This window comes from Balaenoptera borealis (assembly GCF_965194805.1).
Source record: "Balaenoptera borealis genome assembly, chromosome: 2".
In the NCBI taxonomy this organism is placed as follows: domain Eukaryota; kingdom Metazoa; phylum Chordata; class Mammalia; order Artiodactyla; family Balaenopteridae; genus Balaenoptera; species Balaenoptera borealis.
Genome location: NC_138867.1, coordinates 15,585,838 through 15,604,469, shown reverse-complemented (window position 1 = coordinate 15,604,469; position 18,632 = coordinate 15,585,838). Strand labels below are relative to the sequence as shown.

At 40.8% G+C, this 18,632-nt stretch overlaps 1 pseudogene across 1 annotated transcript; it reads right to left on the bottom strand.

Annotated features, from left to right (window-relative positions):
- Positions 1-281: 281 nt before the first annotated feature.
- On the bottom strand, positions 282-15,513 carry LOC309623149 (E3 ubiquitin-protein ligase RNF167 pseudogene; annotated as a pseudogene). The gene is made up of 2 exons (XR_014249918.1): positions 13,736-15,513; positions 282-13,412 (listed from the first exon to the last, which is right to left on the bottom strand). The product of XR_014249918.1 is annotated as an E3 ubiquitin-protein ligase RNF167 pseudogene (transcript).
- Positions 15,514-18,632: the final 3,119 nt, after the last annotated feature.

Genomic DNA, 18,632 nt, shown 5'->3' with positions numbered 1-18,632 from the left:
CTGCCAGTGCAGGGGACACGAGTTTGAGCCCTGGTCTGGGAAGATCCCACATGGCGCGGAGCAACTAGGCCCGTGAGCCACAACTACTGAGCCTGCCCGACTGGAGCCTGTGCTCTGCAACAAGAGAGGCCGTGATAGTGAGAGGTCCGCACGCTGCAATGAAGAGTGGTCCCTGCTTGCCGCAACTAGAGAAAGCCCTCTCAGAGAAATGAAGACCCAACACAGCCAAAAATAAATAAATAAATAAATAAATAAATAAATAAAATTTAAAAAAAAAGAATAAGTGGCTTGAAACAAAATTTGTTCTCTCACAGCTCCTATAGATCAGAAATCCATGTGCAGCTGGGCTGGATCCTTTGCTTCAGAGTCTCTTATAGGCTATGATCAAGGTGTTGGCCAAGACTGTGGTCATCTGAAGTCTCAACTCAAGAAGGATCCACTTCCAAGCTCGTTCACACGGGTTTGAATTCATGGCTCAGTTTCTTGTGGGCTGTTGGACTGAGGGCTTCACTCTCTCACTGGTTTTTGGCCAAAGGCTACCCACAGTTCCCTGTCTTGTGGGCCTCTCCAACATGGCAGCTTGTTTCATCAAAGTAAGCGAAGGGAGAAGTAGAATCTGCCAGTAAAATAGAAGTCACAGTCTCTGCAATCTAATCATAGAAGTCAGGTCCCATCACTTTGCCTTATTCTATTTGTCAGAACAAATGAGTAGGTCCAGGCCATACACTCCGTAAGGAATTATGTAAGAGCATGAATACCAGGAGGCAGGGGTCATCGAGGGCCCTTCTAGAAGTCTGCCCAACAAAGGTCTCATGAACCATGGTAGGGAGTTGGAATTTTACCTTAAGAGTGATGGGAGGCATTGAGAAGTTTCATTCAGGGAACTGGTATGATCTGATCTTCAACTCAGGAACTGTCTGTTCTACAGAGAAGAGATGTAGCCACCTGTGGAAACAGGGAGAAGATAAGAAGCTATTATAATTGTTCATGTGAAAAGTAATAGAGCTAAGAAGATAGTGAGCCACTGTCAAACCTGAGATCTACTTTAAAGATAGAACCCACAGTATTTGCTAATGGGTTGGGTAAGGAGGGTGAAAAAGACAGGAAGCCTACCAAAAAAGCCTGAAATAGATGGACCAGTCCCCACAGAAAGATTTCCCTGGAAAATCTTCTGAGAGAGAGAGAGCCCATGGTTCCTTACACTTTCTCTTTGCTTTCCTCCTATGTCTCCTTTAACACCTCTCTGATAATCTTCACAAGTCACTGCATAGTGTTGATGCTTAGAAAAGTCTAGAATTTCCACACTTTTAATATGTCACAATAGAAAGTCACAGTGCTAAGAGCTGTAGGGAAAGTGGGGTATAAAAAAATGGTTGTCATTATTTATTATTAAAAATAGGATACTCTCTTTTTAAGTTTGTGCCCCAGTTTCTCATACTCACCAGCAGACATACCATTCTGTCATCATTCCTATTTTCATGTAAAGATGGAGATATTTTTATTCTTTTAAACAAAAACAATGCTAATAAGGAGAGACAAGGAATTAATTTCTCAAGAATATAAGGAGGCTATATAAGGAGGCTGTACATTTTTAATGTTTCAACTTCAATAATAAATTGCTGTACTCTGTGAAATCACAGCGTTCATATTAGCTATTCCAGGAAGAGTCTGACCTGTCTCCCTGAAACCACAAAGAACCCAACAGATTAAACAGCAGAGTATACATATTTTATCAGCTTTCTTGATTCACTCCATGTATTGTTTTAGGCTAACTCTCTGTGTAGCCAAATAACAAACAAAACTCAAATAAGTCATAATTAATACTGAACAATATATATATTTTTTCTCTCTGATTGTAATAATTAACCCAGATTGCTTCATGACTAAAGTAACTGCTATCATCTTTGCCCCCAGCAAAATGATAAGATTTCACTTGGAAACAGGCTTATTTTCACTTCATGCCCCTTTCTTTTATCCCTCCCACCCACCCCCTGTACACAAGGCTCTATCTTGGGTGTCGGCTCCGCGTTGAGAATATGATCTCCTCAGGATACTTAAGCTCCATGGGAAGAAATATCTCATAAAGCCTGAGTTTCTCTCATCAGTCATATTGATATTCTCCCATCACCCTTGATATTACAAGATGGGTAACCTTGGCAGGTAACTAAAAGCATGATACCCTCCATTTTGTAAGAAATGTGTGTACTCATCCAATCTCTGTGACAATTCGTGTGTGTATTCTACCAAAAGTCAAATTTAGCACAATAACAAGAGAACACATTTTTTTCCTGACTCTCATAGTATATTCCTTCAGAAAAAAAAAAAAAAGTGTCACACTGCTTCTCGTCATCCTTTCTGATGCTTTCAAGGTTGGAACACTGAAGTAGGAAGGGGAACAGTGACTCCTGATTTAGTCTTGGAGGGCCCATGCATAATCAACTGAAAATTTGCCAGCTCTGGAACTACAGAGACATATATGGGTTTTTGTTTGTTTGTTTGTTTGTTTTACGGACTTTTTTTAATTAATTAATTTATTTATTTACTTTGGGCTGAGTTGGGTCTTCTCTGCTGCGCACGGGCTTTCTCTAGCTACAGAGAGTGGGGCCTATTCCTCGTTGAGGTACGCGGGCTTCTCACTGGGGTGGCTTCTCTTGTTGCAGAGCACGGGCTCTAGGCCCACAGGCTTCAGTAGTTGTGGCACGTGGGCTCAGTACTTGTGGCTCACGGGCTGTAGAGCGCAGGCTCAGTAGTTGTGGCGCACAGGCTCAGTTGCTCCGTGGCATGTGGGATCTTCCCAGACCAGGGCTCGAACCTGTGTCCCCTGCATTAGCAGGTGGATTCTTAACCACTGTGCCACCAGGGAAGTCCCAGCATATATGTTTGATCCCAGGATATAGCTACGGATAAGTTGCTCAAGAGACTGGGTGATGTGCGTAAAGCTATATAGTTAGGGAAAACAAATTTAAATAATAGCACAGGCCTCCCAACTGCAGGACTTTTGCTTCCAAGACAGTCACAGAGACCTAGAACTATCACAGCGGGGCTGCTTTAAAGACAACCACCTCCACGTCAGTGCCAGAGGGGGCTTCTCTGACTGCTAGCCTTCTTTTTAAACCAATTCCTTCAAAAAGTAGAAATCATTTTTTTAAATTTTTACTGTTAATGCCGAAAGCTCAGCCTATCTGTACTGGTGTCGAACCAAATCTCAGAGACAGAGTTTTGGATGAAATAGAAAAGAAAAATTTTATTGCTTTGCCAGACATAGGCGGACACAGCAGGCTCCTGCCCTCGAAAACTATGTGTCCCAACCCAGGAGGATTTGATGAGGAGTTTTATAGCAAAGTTCAAGGGTGGGGTTGCTGATAAGATTAGGGTGTGTGCAGGGCCTTCACTCCTCTAATCTGGTCTCTGGTAATCTTGATGAAGTTCTCTGGTTCCTTTAATGTAGCCTCAGGTGGTCTTTCTCTGGTATGAAGAATGTTGACGTCTTAAAGAGCTTAAAGACATTGTTATCCCTTGAGGTGGAACCAGGACCCTGCCCCAAGGCTGCACCATTGTTTCTTGGCTGCCTCTCCCTTGTCTTTGCATCCCCTCCCTTCCTGGATTAGCAACTGTTCAAATCTGTCCTTTGGAAGTCAGGGAAGGTCACGGAGGCTGGAGTCAAGAAACAGGGGACAGAAAGGCTTCCATGCCCAGGAGCCCCACAGGGTCCTGCTCAGTTTCACTGTCAATACTGGTGGTAAGCAACCTGAAGTTTCCTTTAAGGAACATATACAATGTCAGTTATGGAGAATGCAGTGATGAATAAGACACCTTGAATTCCTCCATTTCAAGCACCCTCTGTGATTCAAGTCAGCTTTCTATTTCCCATCAATAGACACTCTCAAAAGGTGATCTCCACACTGGCTTTTGTGCTATTGTTCTTCAATTAACCCTTTACACCAAGTCAGCTCAAACATGCAGTTTTTCTCTACCTACATTAAAACGCTTTTCTTCTTCCCATTTCCTACATTTCCATTTTCCTCTTCTGCTGCTTCTCCACATGGACCATATATTTTCTTACCTTACCCCACACCTTCCCAGTGCCTTAATATTGCACAGTCTCTTCCTTTTTCCCATTGTGCCATTCTGCACAGGATCTTCCTTACAAAAATCCACTCATACTTCAAAATTCAGGCCAAATCTCATCACTCAAACTGACCTTCCTTCAAACTTCCACTGACATTGAACATACATCTATTTATAAGATTACATTATAATTAGCAATGTATACATCTATCTTTTCCATCATACCATGAACTATTCAAGGGAAGGAATATACCCTAATTCATCTCCAATGCCCAGATTCACTGCCTAGCCCTTTGCAGACATAGAATATATTTTAGTAAATGAAACACTCCCATTTACCATTGCAACAAAAAGAATAAAATACCTAGGAATAAACCTACCTAAGGAGACAAAAGACCTGTATGCAGAAAACTAGAAGACACTGATGAAAGAAATTAAAGATGACACAAACAGATGGAGAGATATACCATGTTCTTGGATTGGAAGAATCAATATTGTGAAAATGACTCTACTACCCAAAGCAATCTACAGATTCAATACAATCCCTATCAAACTCCCAATGGCATTTTTCACAGAACTAGAATAAAAAATTTCACAATTTGTATGGAAACACAAAAGACCACAAATAGCCAAAGCAATCTTGAGAAAGAAAAACAGAGCTGGAGGAATCAGGCTCCCTGACTTCAGACTATACTACAAAGCTACTGTAATCAAGACAGTATGGTACTGGCACAAAAACAGAAATATAGATCAATGGAATAGGATAGAAAGCCCAGAGGTAAACCCACACACATATGGTCACCTTATCTTTAATAAAGGAGGCAAGAATATACAATGGAGAAAAGACAGTCTCTTCAATAAGTGGTGCTGGGAAAACTGGGCAGCTACATGTAAAAGAATGAAATTAGAACACTCCCTAACACCATACACAAAAATAAACTCAAAATAGATTAAAGACCGAAATGTAAGGCCAGACACTATCAAACTCTTAGAGGAAAACATAGGCAGAACACTCTATGACATAAATCACAGCAAGATCCTTTTTGACCCACCTCCTAGAGAAATGGAAATAAAAACAAAAATAAACAAATGGGACCTAATGAAACTTAAAAGCTTTTGCACAGCAAAGGAAACTACAAACAAGGTAAAAAGACAACCCTCAGAATAGGAGAAAATATTTGCAAATGAATCAACGGACAAAGGATTAATCTCCAAAATATATAAAAAGCTCATGCAGCTCAATATTAAAAAACAAACAACCCAATCCAAAAATGAGCAGAAGGCCTAAATAGACATTTCTCCAAACAAGACATACAGATGGCCAAGAAGCACATGAAAATCTGCTCAACATAACTAATTATTAGAGAAATGCAAATCAAAACTACAGTGAGGTATCATCTGACACCAGTTACAATGGGCGTCATCAGAAAATCTACAAACAACAAACGCTGGAGAGGGTGTGGAGAAAAGGGAACCCTCTTGCGCTGTTGGTGGGAATGTACATTGATACAGCCCTTATGGAGAGCAGTATGGAGGTTCCTTAAAAAACTAAAAATAGAATTACCATATGACCCAGCAATCCCACTACTGGGCATATACCCAGAGAAGACCATAAATCAAAAAGGCACAGGCACCCAAATGTTCATTGCAGCACTATTTACAATAGCTGGGTCATGGAAGCACCCTAAATGTCCATCAACAGATGAACGGATAAAGAAGATGTGGTACATATATGCAATGGAATATTACTCAGCCATAAAAAAGGAATGAAATTGGGTCATTTGTAGAGATGTGGATGGATCTAGAGACTGTCATACAGAGTGAAGTAAGTCAGAAAGAGAAAAACAAATATCGTATATTAACGCATGTGTGTGGAACCTAGAAAAATGGTACAGATGGACCAGTTTGCAAGGCAGAAATAGAGACACAGATGTAGAGAACAAACATATGGACACCAAGGGTGGAAAGCGGTGGGGGGTGGGGTGGGATGAACTGGGAGATTGGGATTGACATGGATGCACTACTATGTATAAAATAGATAACTAATAAGAACCTGCTGTATAAAAAAATAAATTAAATAAAATTCAAATAAAAAGAATGCACTATGTCAGTTAATGATAACAATAGCTAATATTTACTAAGTACCTACAGCACTATAGGTACCATTATAAGCACTCTTTATGATTTAATTAATCTAATCCTCATATCAATCTTATGAAATAGGAGCTACTATTACCTTACATTGCAGTTAAAGAAACTGAAGAGCAGAGTTAGATAAACTGTCCAAGGTCACAAAGCTAGGAAATAGAAAAGGTGAGATTTGAAACTAACCTCTTTTAATCACTGGGCAATACACTGGTTTAGAATAGGAGTCAACAACCTTTTTCGCAAAGGGCCATATAGTAAATACTTTTGGCTGTGGACCAAACATCACTATTCAACTTTTCAGTTGTAGCAGAAAAGTAGCCATAGACAATATATAAGTGAATGAGTATGGTTATGCTTCAACAAAACTTTATTTATAGAAATGGAAAATGACATGAATTGGTTCAAGGCATGTGGTTTCCCGAACCCTGCTTGTAGACTCTGCCTGTGTATCCCAATATCATCCACATAAACAGATAATATCTAGAGAGTACATTCAAGTATTTGAGTACCAAAAATAGACCTACTGGGTCAGTCATGGAAAAGTAAGAGACATTCTTTATCAGCAGCAGAAGGAAAATGGCTGCAAAGGCATAGTGTGACAACTGAAGGTTGACAATGGTCACACTAGGCTGCTGATACTACTGTTAGGTCTTATTTCCTGGGGAATTAAATTCATTCCCTACAGTGGCTAAGACTTTCCTGGACGTCCTCATAACATGGTTACAGTGGCTTCTGATACTCCCCAGACAGACAGATACTGTCTGTTTGCTCTTAGCAAATCAAACCTTATCTCTTCTATCAATACCACACTAAAGACCTTTCCTGAAGTTTCATCTCGGGTCTTGTGCTTGGTGTGGCCAAGGAGAAGTCTCCAGAACTACTGTGCTGCTCAACATCCCATGGTTACATGCTTAGAAGATAAATTAAGGAGGATGTCAAGAAAATGTCTCAGCCTATATTTCCTATGCATGCAGCAATCTCTTCTCTCAGAACTCTTGCAAATCATGCCATATGCAAGCCTTTGGGCCAGGCTGGCTGGAGTTTGAAGCCCACATCTCATAAAGCAAAATAAACGTAAAGCCATGTACAGAGGGAGCTCTGCAAGAGATCTCCACTTGTTTGGTTTAGAAAGGGGAGTGTCTGCTTGTAGCATCCCTATCAGATTTTCAGATTCCTGAGGAAAAGGAACCAACCTTGCTATCTCCTTGTAACCTATGCAGTGTACCCACCAGGCAACTAGTGCTCTTTGCATAGTGTTTGAATGAATATGCCCTACTCCCCGGCTTCTAGACCTGTGCTGCCTGTTGACATTGCCTGCCTTGCAACTCCCTCTGTTTCTACTCTCAGAGACTCTGGACACTGAAGCCTCTGATGTTTTACTCTTAATGCCAAGTCCCTGCCTGTCCTCTATTGAACCCAATGGGTTTCCTTTAAGCATCTACCACTGTAGTCAAGGATTTCTAAATGAACTGCCTAGCTGCCTCTCAGTATTTGCAGATTTCATTCCTGAACTGACTGGATCAACCCGAAGACATCTTGTCCATCCTCTTGCCCTGGTCTCCTTGATCACCCAACCTTGCTACCGGTCTGTCACTTACTTTCTTGCTCTTCCAATTTGCTATAAATCCATTCTTTCTGGACTCAGTCTTTTCACTTGCTTTCTGACTTGGCTTTTGTCTTTTCTTCTGGGTTTAGTATTTTCATAACCATTTGGACAGCCATGCTCTCTCATCTTAACCAAGGTACTGTGCTCCCAGCAGGCTTCCTTGGGGGCAGTTTGCCATCCATCAGTTTTGGACATGAGAAAAGAATCTGTAAACACCCCGGCATCACCCCTCATAGTCTCTTGCCTTTTAGGTGTGGCTCAGTCTCCCACCTGCCACATTCCACTCCCTCTTCACGTTTTTCTGTGTTTTACAACCCTCTATGTGAATAAAGGACATTCTAAGGGGCTTTTTAAAAGCAGATTTTCTTAATTTCTTGTCCAAATTCTCACCAACAAAAAAAGTCAAATAACTCAGTTCACTGAATATTTAAGAAAACCATTGGCTCAATTTATGCAATTAAGAATAAAGAAATATCTCACTGCTTGCTGTCAGTCACTGTTTGTGACTAGGGGTAGAAAAAAAATGGTGACATATTTGTATTCTTTACGTGTTTTTCTGTAAAGAACACGGAGAATATGGGTTTAATGACCCAATACATGAAGAGTTTGTTCAGTTACTTGCCTGCACATTAAGGAAGAGCTCCAGGAAGCCCCAATTTTATGCCTACTATTGGAAGCATGCACACAAAAAATAAGCCAAATATGAAGTCTTTCCAGATATTATTTTATTTACTGTTTCACTTTTTTTTTTTAATTTTCAGCACAATCCAAAACAGATGATAATATATTTGTTCTCAGTGAATTCTCACATCAATCCAGAAAATATTAAATATTGTGTTTCTTTGTGCATTGTTCAAAGGCTGCTCCAGTGGTTTGAAAGAGACAAAAGACATCTCCTAGTGAACACTGCCATTCCTCTAGGGGAAAGCTCTACCCAGCTAACAGCTATTTTAAGATGCTGAAGATGCATTACCACAGGCTGCAATTACTCTGTGAATCCCAATTTGAATTGAAGTATCATCTCTCAAGGGTGCAATCCCAGGGTCACATTTCCTTTTCCAGGCAAAGTAAACCATCTCTTTGACTATTAAGGCCACTGCAGGCAATCTCAGACAATCAAAGTTCCTCTTCATCTTTAGGTAAATAAAATTATCTTTAAAAAATAGGCAATTTGAAATTCATAAAAATAATAACCTACAGTGATAACAAGAGCAAATCAGCCAAAAATAATTACTGATTATGGTCAATTGTTGAATAAAGATCAAAGTTACTAATGGAGATCCTTTAAACATCATACCAATGTACTAAATAAATCTTATAGAAATATATCTATGATTTTTAAAACTTTGAATGGGCTTTTATAAACCAATATTGCAGTGTCTTCATGCAACAATTATTATTTACTACAATTTGTCTTCTCCCAAAATTATTTTTGCAAATCTTTTCATGCCCTTTTCAATCAAGACGAAAGAAGATCCAGGCCTGAAATGCACTCCCAGCTTTTTCGTCCTTGTCTGTGGTTTTTCATCCCCTTTGAAAGAAATCACAGGAGACCCTGACTCTGTGTGTGGTTTGCCTGACCACATTATATTCATAGACTCAGAGAGCATGTATATTCTGCAGAGTCTGGCATCTTGTTTTGATTTTGCTCCCAAGTTATATGATAAACATACAGAATACCAGAAAACACTCCTCTATTTAAATTTCCTTCTTTGTTTCTTCTATCTCTTCAACATTAGAAAGGTTAATCAGTTTTGTTAAAAAGAAAAACTAAACAACAGCTCTCAAAAATAAATTATCAAAAATTATCGCCCTTACAAAGATGATACAACTGGCCCACATAGAGATGTAAGTTTTACCTGTGTCTTCTGATAGTGAAGATTTCTTCATCTGGATCTTTTCACGTTCTCCCAGTTCCTTGTAACTAAGAAAGTTTACTTGAGATAGTTTTTTCCTCCCAATCCCACAGCCACTACCTGAGGTCAGGTGACCATCTCTCTCACATGGGTTATTGCACTATCTTCTAACTGGCCTCCCAGCCCTCGTCTTGCCCCCTCTCCCCACCTAGTAGCCCATTCTCTACAATTCTGTCATGATGAGAACTTTAAACTCTCACCAGCTGAGAAATGGAATATTTCCTGCCATATCATTAAACAAAGGATGTCACAGTCACCAGCAATTGCAGCCCTCCAATGCGAGCCCTGAGGGGACTCAGGAAGGAAAGAAGGCCTGCCATCTAGCAGCCATCAGACAGCAGCCACTCCCTATGGTGAGCCCTGGAAACTCAGGATTCGAAAATACAGGATATTGGCCCCAGATAACTGAGGTGCATATCAAAGGAATGATTTCAGTGAACCTAGATTCTTTTTTTTCTTTAGATTTATCCAATTTTACTTTATTAAGGAGGACAGAAAATCACTATGAACAAGATTTTTACCATAGTTCTATCATATGTGAATTGTCAGAGGATATAAGCTATGTCAAATTTGCTTTTTAAATAGATTTTTCAAAATAAAAACCCAGATTCTTGCATCTTCTCAGACATAGAAAAGTGCTAAATTCCTTAACTTGACATATCTGGTTTTCCTTTAACAATCATCTTTTGACTTTCAGACTACCTGCCCTTTGTTGCAAAACTTCTGTATAACCTGGCTCTCCCCTCCACCTCCTCCGAGAAGTTCTCTCAGGGTCACTTGAGATGCTACCTCCCGGGCTTGAAGTCCTAAAACTTCCCACCGAATAAAACATAACTCTCAACTTTTAGGTTGCGCATATTTTTTAAGTTGACACAGTTTATTGAGCCTTTCAAGTTCCAGCCCCTAGTCATACTAGCTGCCTCATCACTCCTTACACCCTTCTTCACAGTTCAAGTCCTAGAAATACTGAAAGTCTTTTTTTTGTCCTAGAACACATCATGATCTCTTTCCCTTTAGGTTTACAGACATTATGCTTCAGTCTGCCTCTCCTCATTTCTTGATCAACCCCTATCCACCCTCGAGGTCTCAGCATAATTTTTATTTCCTCCCCCATGATTTCTAGGTTCTTTTCCCCATCTAAGGGTCTCTACTCTGAGAATTATTAGAGGTGTATTTTTCCATAACAGTATTTCTCATATTTTATGTGATGGGCTTAATAGTCTCTTCTCCACATGAGGGCAGGGTCATATCTATCTTGATGCTGTTATATAACCAGTATACAACTTAATATTTACAGAATGAATGACTGGTTGATTAGTTGGGTGGAAGGATGGAGGGGTGGGTGAATGAATGGATGAATAGATTTTTTAAATGTGTGGAGTTAGGATGGCTATCTGGGAAAAGGACAGAGACAATGGAAATTTGCAGTGCCCTTGTTACTATCAATACATCTTTAAAAACATGCCACTGACTTCTCTCCACATTGATTTGGTACAAGACACATTCGTTATGAAAAAAAAAAAAAGTTTAAAACCTCATTCATATAATCAAATTTTAAAGAAATGATTTTAAAATATTCATTTATGTATTCATTCAGGTATGTGACAATCTCCGGCTTGTACCTCAGGAAAATGAGGTTAAATTTATTGTTTCTTCCCTTAAGGAATTTACAGTCTAGGGAGGTGCTATACAACAAACTTGAAAAATAAAATAGTATCTTTTAAAAAAATAAAATTAAGTCATAATAATTCTGCGTTGTCTTTAAAAAAATTTTCACAAATCACTTTTTAAAAGTCCTAACAATTTTGTAAAATGGTTTTGACTGGAAAAAATACATGAATTTAAATTCAAAGCTATATCTTATTTGTCAAATATTCCATCATATGAATTCTGCAAAGATTAAAGTATATCCATGTGAGGAAACTAGCAAAATAAATGTGAAGGGGACAGAGTTGAGACCTGGGACCTAGGAAAAGTGATCTGAGGAGGATTGAGAGAAAAATCTTACCAAAAGAAGTGCTCTCCTATGGTGTGTTGAGTAAAATATTCCATCACAGTCTCTAAGGTGTTAAGTCCCATTATGTGTAATATGGAAATGAGGACCTAGGGAACATAGCCCTGCCATTTGTAAATAATAGATGGATGGGGCTTTCTAACGGTGAGTGGGAGATTTAGGTTTCCCCCAAATAACCCAAGGAAATAGTTCTGTCATTGTGAGCACTTAAGAGAGAATCCACACAGAACCATGCTGCATGGAAGCAGCTCATGAGGGAAAGCAGGTGATTTCAACGGTGCTTAATAGGTTGACCAAAAAAAATGTGATTGTAGCAAAAATAGGATGGACAGTAAGAAGTGCTGTATTTAAGTATCTTCATCTAGTCGAAACAATAATTAGTGCATTTGTGATCACCAATACTGATGGCAGAAGAAACAAGAATCTGTGAATTTTATCTTCTTTATGATCTACTATAAAACAGAACAGAGTACAGCAGAAAGAAGAGGAACCTGAATTCTTATGGTGTGCTTAGCTCAGCCTTCCTTTTCTTCTTCCTCCTGCCCTCACTCCATCGTTTCTGAATGTTGCATGCCACTCCATGTGTTCATACAGTAACTGTACAAAGAGAGCTGAGTCTCTCTCCAGGAATTGTCCTTGTATGAACAAAACTACCCAGTCCAAGCCTCTCCTCTTCCCCTGTGACAGCCAGTAAGAAATGACTGGTTACTTCAGGGGCCTGTGGATTCAGCTCTTTAGCTTCGATTTGGGACAATTCTGCAAGGCCATCCCAGCTCCAGTGTTCTCTGAGGGATCTGCTGAGACTTCGGGTGCAACCACACCATCCTCCAACTTTTACCTCTGCCCAATTCTGCTTCCTAAACTCACTCAACTTATGCACACAAAGCTCCACCTCAGAGTCTGTTCCTTGGGGACCCCAACATACTGCAGCCCTCCATGTTGGGTAATGCTTACCAATGCATACATTTCCATGCAATCTCCTGCCAAAGAATGCATATTGTGAGAAATATCAAATCAGAAAAACTGGAGCATAACATTAGTGAATAGAATAATCAATTGCAGTAGTATCAACAATTGATTTAATAGGATCTTAGCTCTAAAATTACGATTTTAAATGCATCTTGATGGAAACAAAACTACATATTAATTTAAATAGTAAATCTTCTTATGACTATTGATTCTGCATTCCAAGATAGAAGGCTTTCAGTGTGGTTTAAGTGTTTATTTCAAGGCTTGCATGAAACAGAACATTCTAATCCAAATAACAGAGTTATACTGAGAGCATTTAGTCATTTGCATTGTCAATGTAGCGTCTGGAAGTTTGAGATGAGTTGAAATTAGCCATGCAAATGAAAACTAGCTTAGCTAACATTAACAATCATTAAAGGGTGAAAATGACCTTAATTTCTAAAAAGAAAGGACATATTTAATGATCCCCTATTAGCTAACTTCCATTTTATACAATTACATGGGCACCTCCAGTCACAGAAGATACTTGGTATGGTTGAACAATTACCACTCTCAGGTGAAAAGTATTTGATGTTGCATGTTTTCTTCATTTAAATAGTTTTTTAATTCCAAGAGATGAAAAGACAAAGCTAAAAGGCATTCTCTTAAAATTCCACCCTAATTAGTAGGATTAGAATACTAATGCCAGGGGCTTCCCTGGTGGCGCAGTGGTTGAGAATCTGCCTGCCAATGCAGGCGACACGGGTTCGAGCCCTGGTCTGGGAAGATCCCACATGTCGCGGAGCAGCTGGGCCCGTGAGCCACAATTACTGAGCCTGCGCGTCTGGAGCCTGTGCTCCGCAACAAGAGAGGCCGCGACAGTGAGAGGTCTGCGCACCGCGATGAAGAGTGGCCCCCGCTCGCCGCAACTAGAGAAAGCCCCCTCGCACAGAAACGAAGACCCAACACAGCCAAAAATAAAATAAATAAATAAATAAAATAAGTTAAAAAAAAAAAAAAGATACTAATGCCAACAAGCTATAAAAATAGAATCTTCTTACACAGCCACTTTACAGGAAAAGCAGAGGACCAGAGACCTACAACCAAGATATTTTTTCTCATGACCATGGAGACATTGCAATGGCTTTGCACTCTTCAGGCATTAACTGATGACAATTAAACATTTAGACAAGTGTAGATTACTTCATATACACCCAATCTAAAATGGTTAAAGGAAAGGCACTGAAATTTTTAGATTTCAGAAATTGCATTGTGAGGCCAAATGTGAAATGTTAATATCCCAACGTAAATTTAAGATACTCTTAAGAGTTACTTAAAATAATATTTCTAATTATCTTTTCATCCTTGACACAAATAATAAAAAATATGCTCTTTTAAATTGTTTTTGACAGCTTTTGCCTATGGCTTTCACATGCATCTGAATTTTTTTTTAAGTCCACAAAAAAATTTTATTAACGCAGTAAGTGAAGACCCAGTCACTTTGCACGTCGAACCCCCTCCAAAGGATGGGGTTGGGTTAGGGAGAAACCTAGTGTAGGAATATCTCCTATCCCTCAACAGAGAAGACTTGAGGGAGGAAGAGGGGCTATGCAAATAGGTTGCCCAAGGTGGAAAAGAAAGGGAGTATTAGATGAGGATGACAGCCGAAGAGGAAGAGGAGGATGGAGAGGGTGAGGGATCTGTTGAAGACCCAAAAAACACAAAGGGGGCTGGGGCTAGGGAGCCAAAGGAGGTGGGAAGTGCAGTCCTGGAGCCCAGAAGTGGGGTCCGTTCTGAGGCAGGGTGGCCCCTTGGGCCCCCTTCCCCATGGCCCAGTTGCCCCTGAGTTCCTTCCTCCTGTTTCTCTTCCCCAGTATCCCGACGAACAGGCTGCTTGCAGATAGGGCAGGTCTTCTGGGTCTTAGTGAGCCACAGGTCCACACAGCAGCAGTGATTGATAGGCATGAGCACAGGGAAGTACCCTCAGCTTGCCCCCATCCTCATATTCATCCAGGCAGATAGCACAGACATCATACTGGTCTCCCTTCTGATAGTCATGTGTAGGAATCTGCTTCAGTTGCTCTTTGGTCAGTGGTTTTCTCTGGCGCTCTTTCTGGAGCTGAATACAACGAACTATCAACATCGCTCCCATGCCCAAAATTAGCACTCCCAAAATCCCCAAGAAAAGGATGAGGCAATAGGCCAAGAGGAATCCCTCATCTGGAACCAGAAGCACCTGAGCCCCCTTCTGGTAGACAAAGAGGTCACGCAGGTACTTAGAGCTCCTCTCGCTGATAAACACAGACGGGATCCAGATCTGCTGCTGGATTTCCTCATTATTCCACAGCATGCTCAGAAGTTCATTGGAATTCACATTGTGCACCACAGCTGCACCATACCCAGCCTTCCGAGCATTTAGGACTTTGAGGTCAAAGTTGCAGTCAAATCTTGGAAGCAGTGCAATGAAAACTGACCCACTGACCCGAGCTGGGGGCGGTGGAGCAATGGGGCTGCAGGCGTTGGCTGGGCGAGCCTCCACAAGGAACCCCTTAAGTCCCTCCCAGCCCAAGGCAGCCCCAAAGAGAGCTGGGAGGTCTGCAAAGTCCATGCTGCCGTTGTGGTCTGAAGTCACTCGAATGAGCCCCATGACAGGGTCCTCACAGCACAGTGGCCACAACCTCAGGAAGACGGAGGGCCGCAGGGTGCGTGGCAGCAGTGGGGGAGAGGCTGAGGAGGCCGTGTCTTGGTGGCAGAAGCAGAAGCGGAGTTCTGAGCCCTCTCCCCCTTCCTTCAGGATCCCAGAGGTCCAACCACCCCCAGGTGCTACTTTGCAGCTACATGGGGGTATCGGGAAGGAACCCCAGCTCTAACTCGTTTAGTGGAGCTAGGAGAAAGACATTCATGTGCCCTTTTCCGGTATACAGATAAAACGGGAAAAGAGGACAGGGGCAAGCACAGGTGACAGAAAAACTTCTGGAAGAGTTGGGGAGCTCAAGGAGGTGGGACTTCCAGCCGTTTTCCTATCCCCGGGCAAAGGGCTTCCGGTAAAGAAAATCAGGCTGCTTCCGGCATTGTAAGCTCAAGACGAAGCACTTCCGGTCCTCTCTTCCTTCCTCTGGCTGCTGCCGCCACTACCGCCGCGGTACCTTCAGGTCTCGCGAGAGTGTTCTCCGCACTTCCGCCCCATCGGCTGAAATCTTTCAGTCTGTCTCCAGAGACCTCCTAACTCTGGTTTAGCCTGGCTCACTCGATCTTGCATCCAAACAAGCAAAATGGAGAAATTTCTAGCAGATTATTAATTTTGATGTAAGTTTTATGGCAGTTGATTCTAACTAAGAATGTGTACCAGGATCTACAAGTGCGAGTCCTGTGTTGTCCTATCTCCCAAACAAGTAACTGACATCTGAGATAATTCACAAATGCTGCCATTACGATACAGATAACCAAGGATCATCTGTATTAAAAGCATTTAACATTTTAATCATTTTATCCCAGTGACCCAATACAGTCTTTTAAACTAATAAATTTCTGTTTCTATGTCAAACACAGTATGGAGATAGGAATAAAAATCTTATTTCTTCGTGAGGACCAGTTTAGGCTAGAAGGTGTTAACCTGCTGGGTGTTTGGACAGTACATTTTTCTAGGATATTGTAGAGGCCTGGAGGTTTTGATGTAGAATTGGATCTATGTGACCAAGGAAATAGCCAGCATATAAAATTGTTGAGACCGAGGTAGATTCTTTTCCTTGTGGGCCCATTTACAACATGAAAAAGTATCCCTTAGTTCTTAGATTTTGCATTTGCATACAGCTATCCTTTTTCTCTTTAAGTGGTATACCAAGAGGTCAAAACCTAGATTAGAAAAGGAAATTATAGGCCACTTTAAATAAAGAGGTGCCTGATTGGCCAAGTCAGAAATGGAAGGTTTTATTCTGAGCACATTGCTCCAAGTTGTCTCTCCAGACTTGGGTGGACAGCGTCTCACATTACAGTATCATCCTGCCATTTTTGTACATTGGTTCCATTTGCCGAAATATACTTCCAGATTTCTTTCATCTCTATTTTCCTGTATTTTCCAATTTGGAACTAGAACAGGTTATTAAATGCCACTGTTCCTGCTTCCACATAACCCCTCCAAGGTGAAGCACAAAACAATAAGCTCCAAGTCCACCTAGATGTAAGACAGATGCTAGTCTACACCATTCCTTCAGGATTTTCAGAGAGGTGTGGAGGAGAGAAGAGAGGAATACCAAAGTGGTCCTGCCAGCATTAGCTAGTAGCTGTCCTCAGTCTAAAAAGATTGAAGGACTGAGATGATTTCTTTAGAGAGGATTGTCAGTGAGCTATGTTGACAACCACACACATTCATGGGGAAGTGAGGTGGTGCTTCCCCTCAACCTCAAGCCAAGGAAAAGTGACTTAGAGACACTTGTGAAATTTGAGGCTCAGAGAAAGAGGAAGGGAGTACATTGGGTCAAGCTGTGTTTCCACACCCTGAGAAGTTTCTCAAATTCCAAATATGGACCTTGCTATGGGGAGCCCTTAGAAGAGATCCCATGGAGCACTTGATCTGAAAAGGCAAAGGGACACCAAAACAAAGGGGTAGATACTGGAATATAGGGGCAGAGGAGAACTCCCAGATAGCCAGCCCAGGAAAGATATTGTCCTCATCAGATTAGGAGCCTAGAAGCCTCAGTAGAAAAAAATTGCCAAGAAATCCACCAAAGCAATGTATAAGAGACAAGGAGTCAGTTTGGGGTCATTTGCCATGGCGGCAGGCACACACACCACATTGCTACTGCACCAGCCACCTGTGACTATTCCCCCGGAGGCCAGTTTTAGAGAGGTCAAGAGGGGAGGCTAACCAGAGACCAGAGCAGGAGGGGAGCAAAGACAAGAGAAGCCAGCAGTGTCCTCTCACCCACCACCCCTAGGGCCTCAAACTTTCATAGCCTGATTTGGACCTGAGCTGGGGAAGGAAAGAATACTTAATGAGTCTGGGGTTTTATATTATACCAGACTACATTAGAATTAGAACATATAGAATTATCCAGCTGTCTAGACTGAATGTTTTTGTGTTTAAAATGGTCAAAGGCAGAGTTGGACCCCGGCTTCTTTAGTCCTAGAGTTTATCCATTTGGGGAACTTCTTCAATTAAAAAACAAAAACAAAATCAAAATTGTGGTTTCAAAATCAAGAACAGAGCCTTGGAAGGGCATCTGCAAATGGACGGTCCTGAAACATTCTCCCAGTTCAGGGGAGCGAGACTAAATTTTCCAACTCTACTGTCTCTATTGCGAGGATTCTCTCCGAGAAATAAAACTGCTGTGGAGGAAGTCATTTCGCCAGAAACCTAATGAACTCACCAAAAGGCTAGAGCCAATTATTACTGAGATTCTATAAAATTTAGGTTAAATATACATTTTATTCACACATATAGTTAATATATAAAATATATACTATCTCTATAAAATTTATATATAACATATTTATAGAGATAACATATATAATTATATATGTGTGTATAATTATGCATGTATGAAGATATAATTTTAAAATGTCTCTTAAATCAAATACAAATGCATTAGCTTAACTTGGTAAGCTATCTTCATTTTGTGGTTAGATAGTACAGGTCAAATCCTCATTAGTTTTCACTAATGACCCGTAATTATCTTAGTCCAGAACATTTAGCTTCTAAGGTTTATCAGAATTATTTGCCTTTGTTTGCCTGCTATTCTTCATATGACAGGATATATTTTTAAGGATTTCCATAACTTCAGCAGCTTCCTAACTCTATCCTTAGCTTTCCCAAAAGAATATAAAGCTCTCTTCCCCCTTCCTCTTTTCTGTTTAGAAATGGCCTTCTCAGAAAAGTTTAAACAAAAGAAAATGTGTAATATAGAACAATAGATCCCCTTGATATGGTATCAGG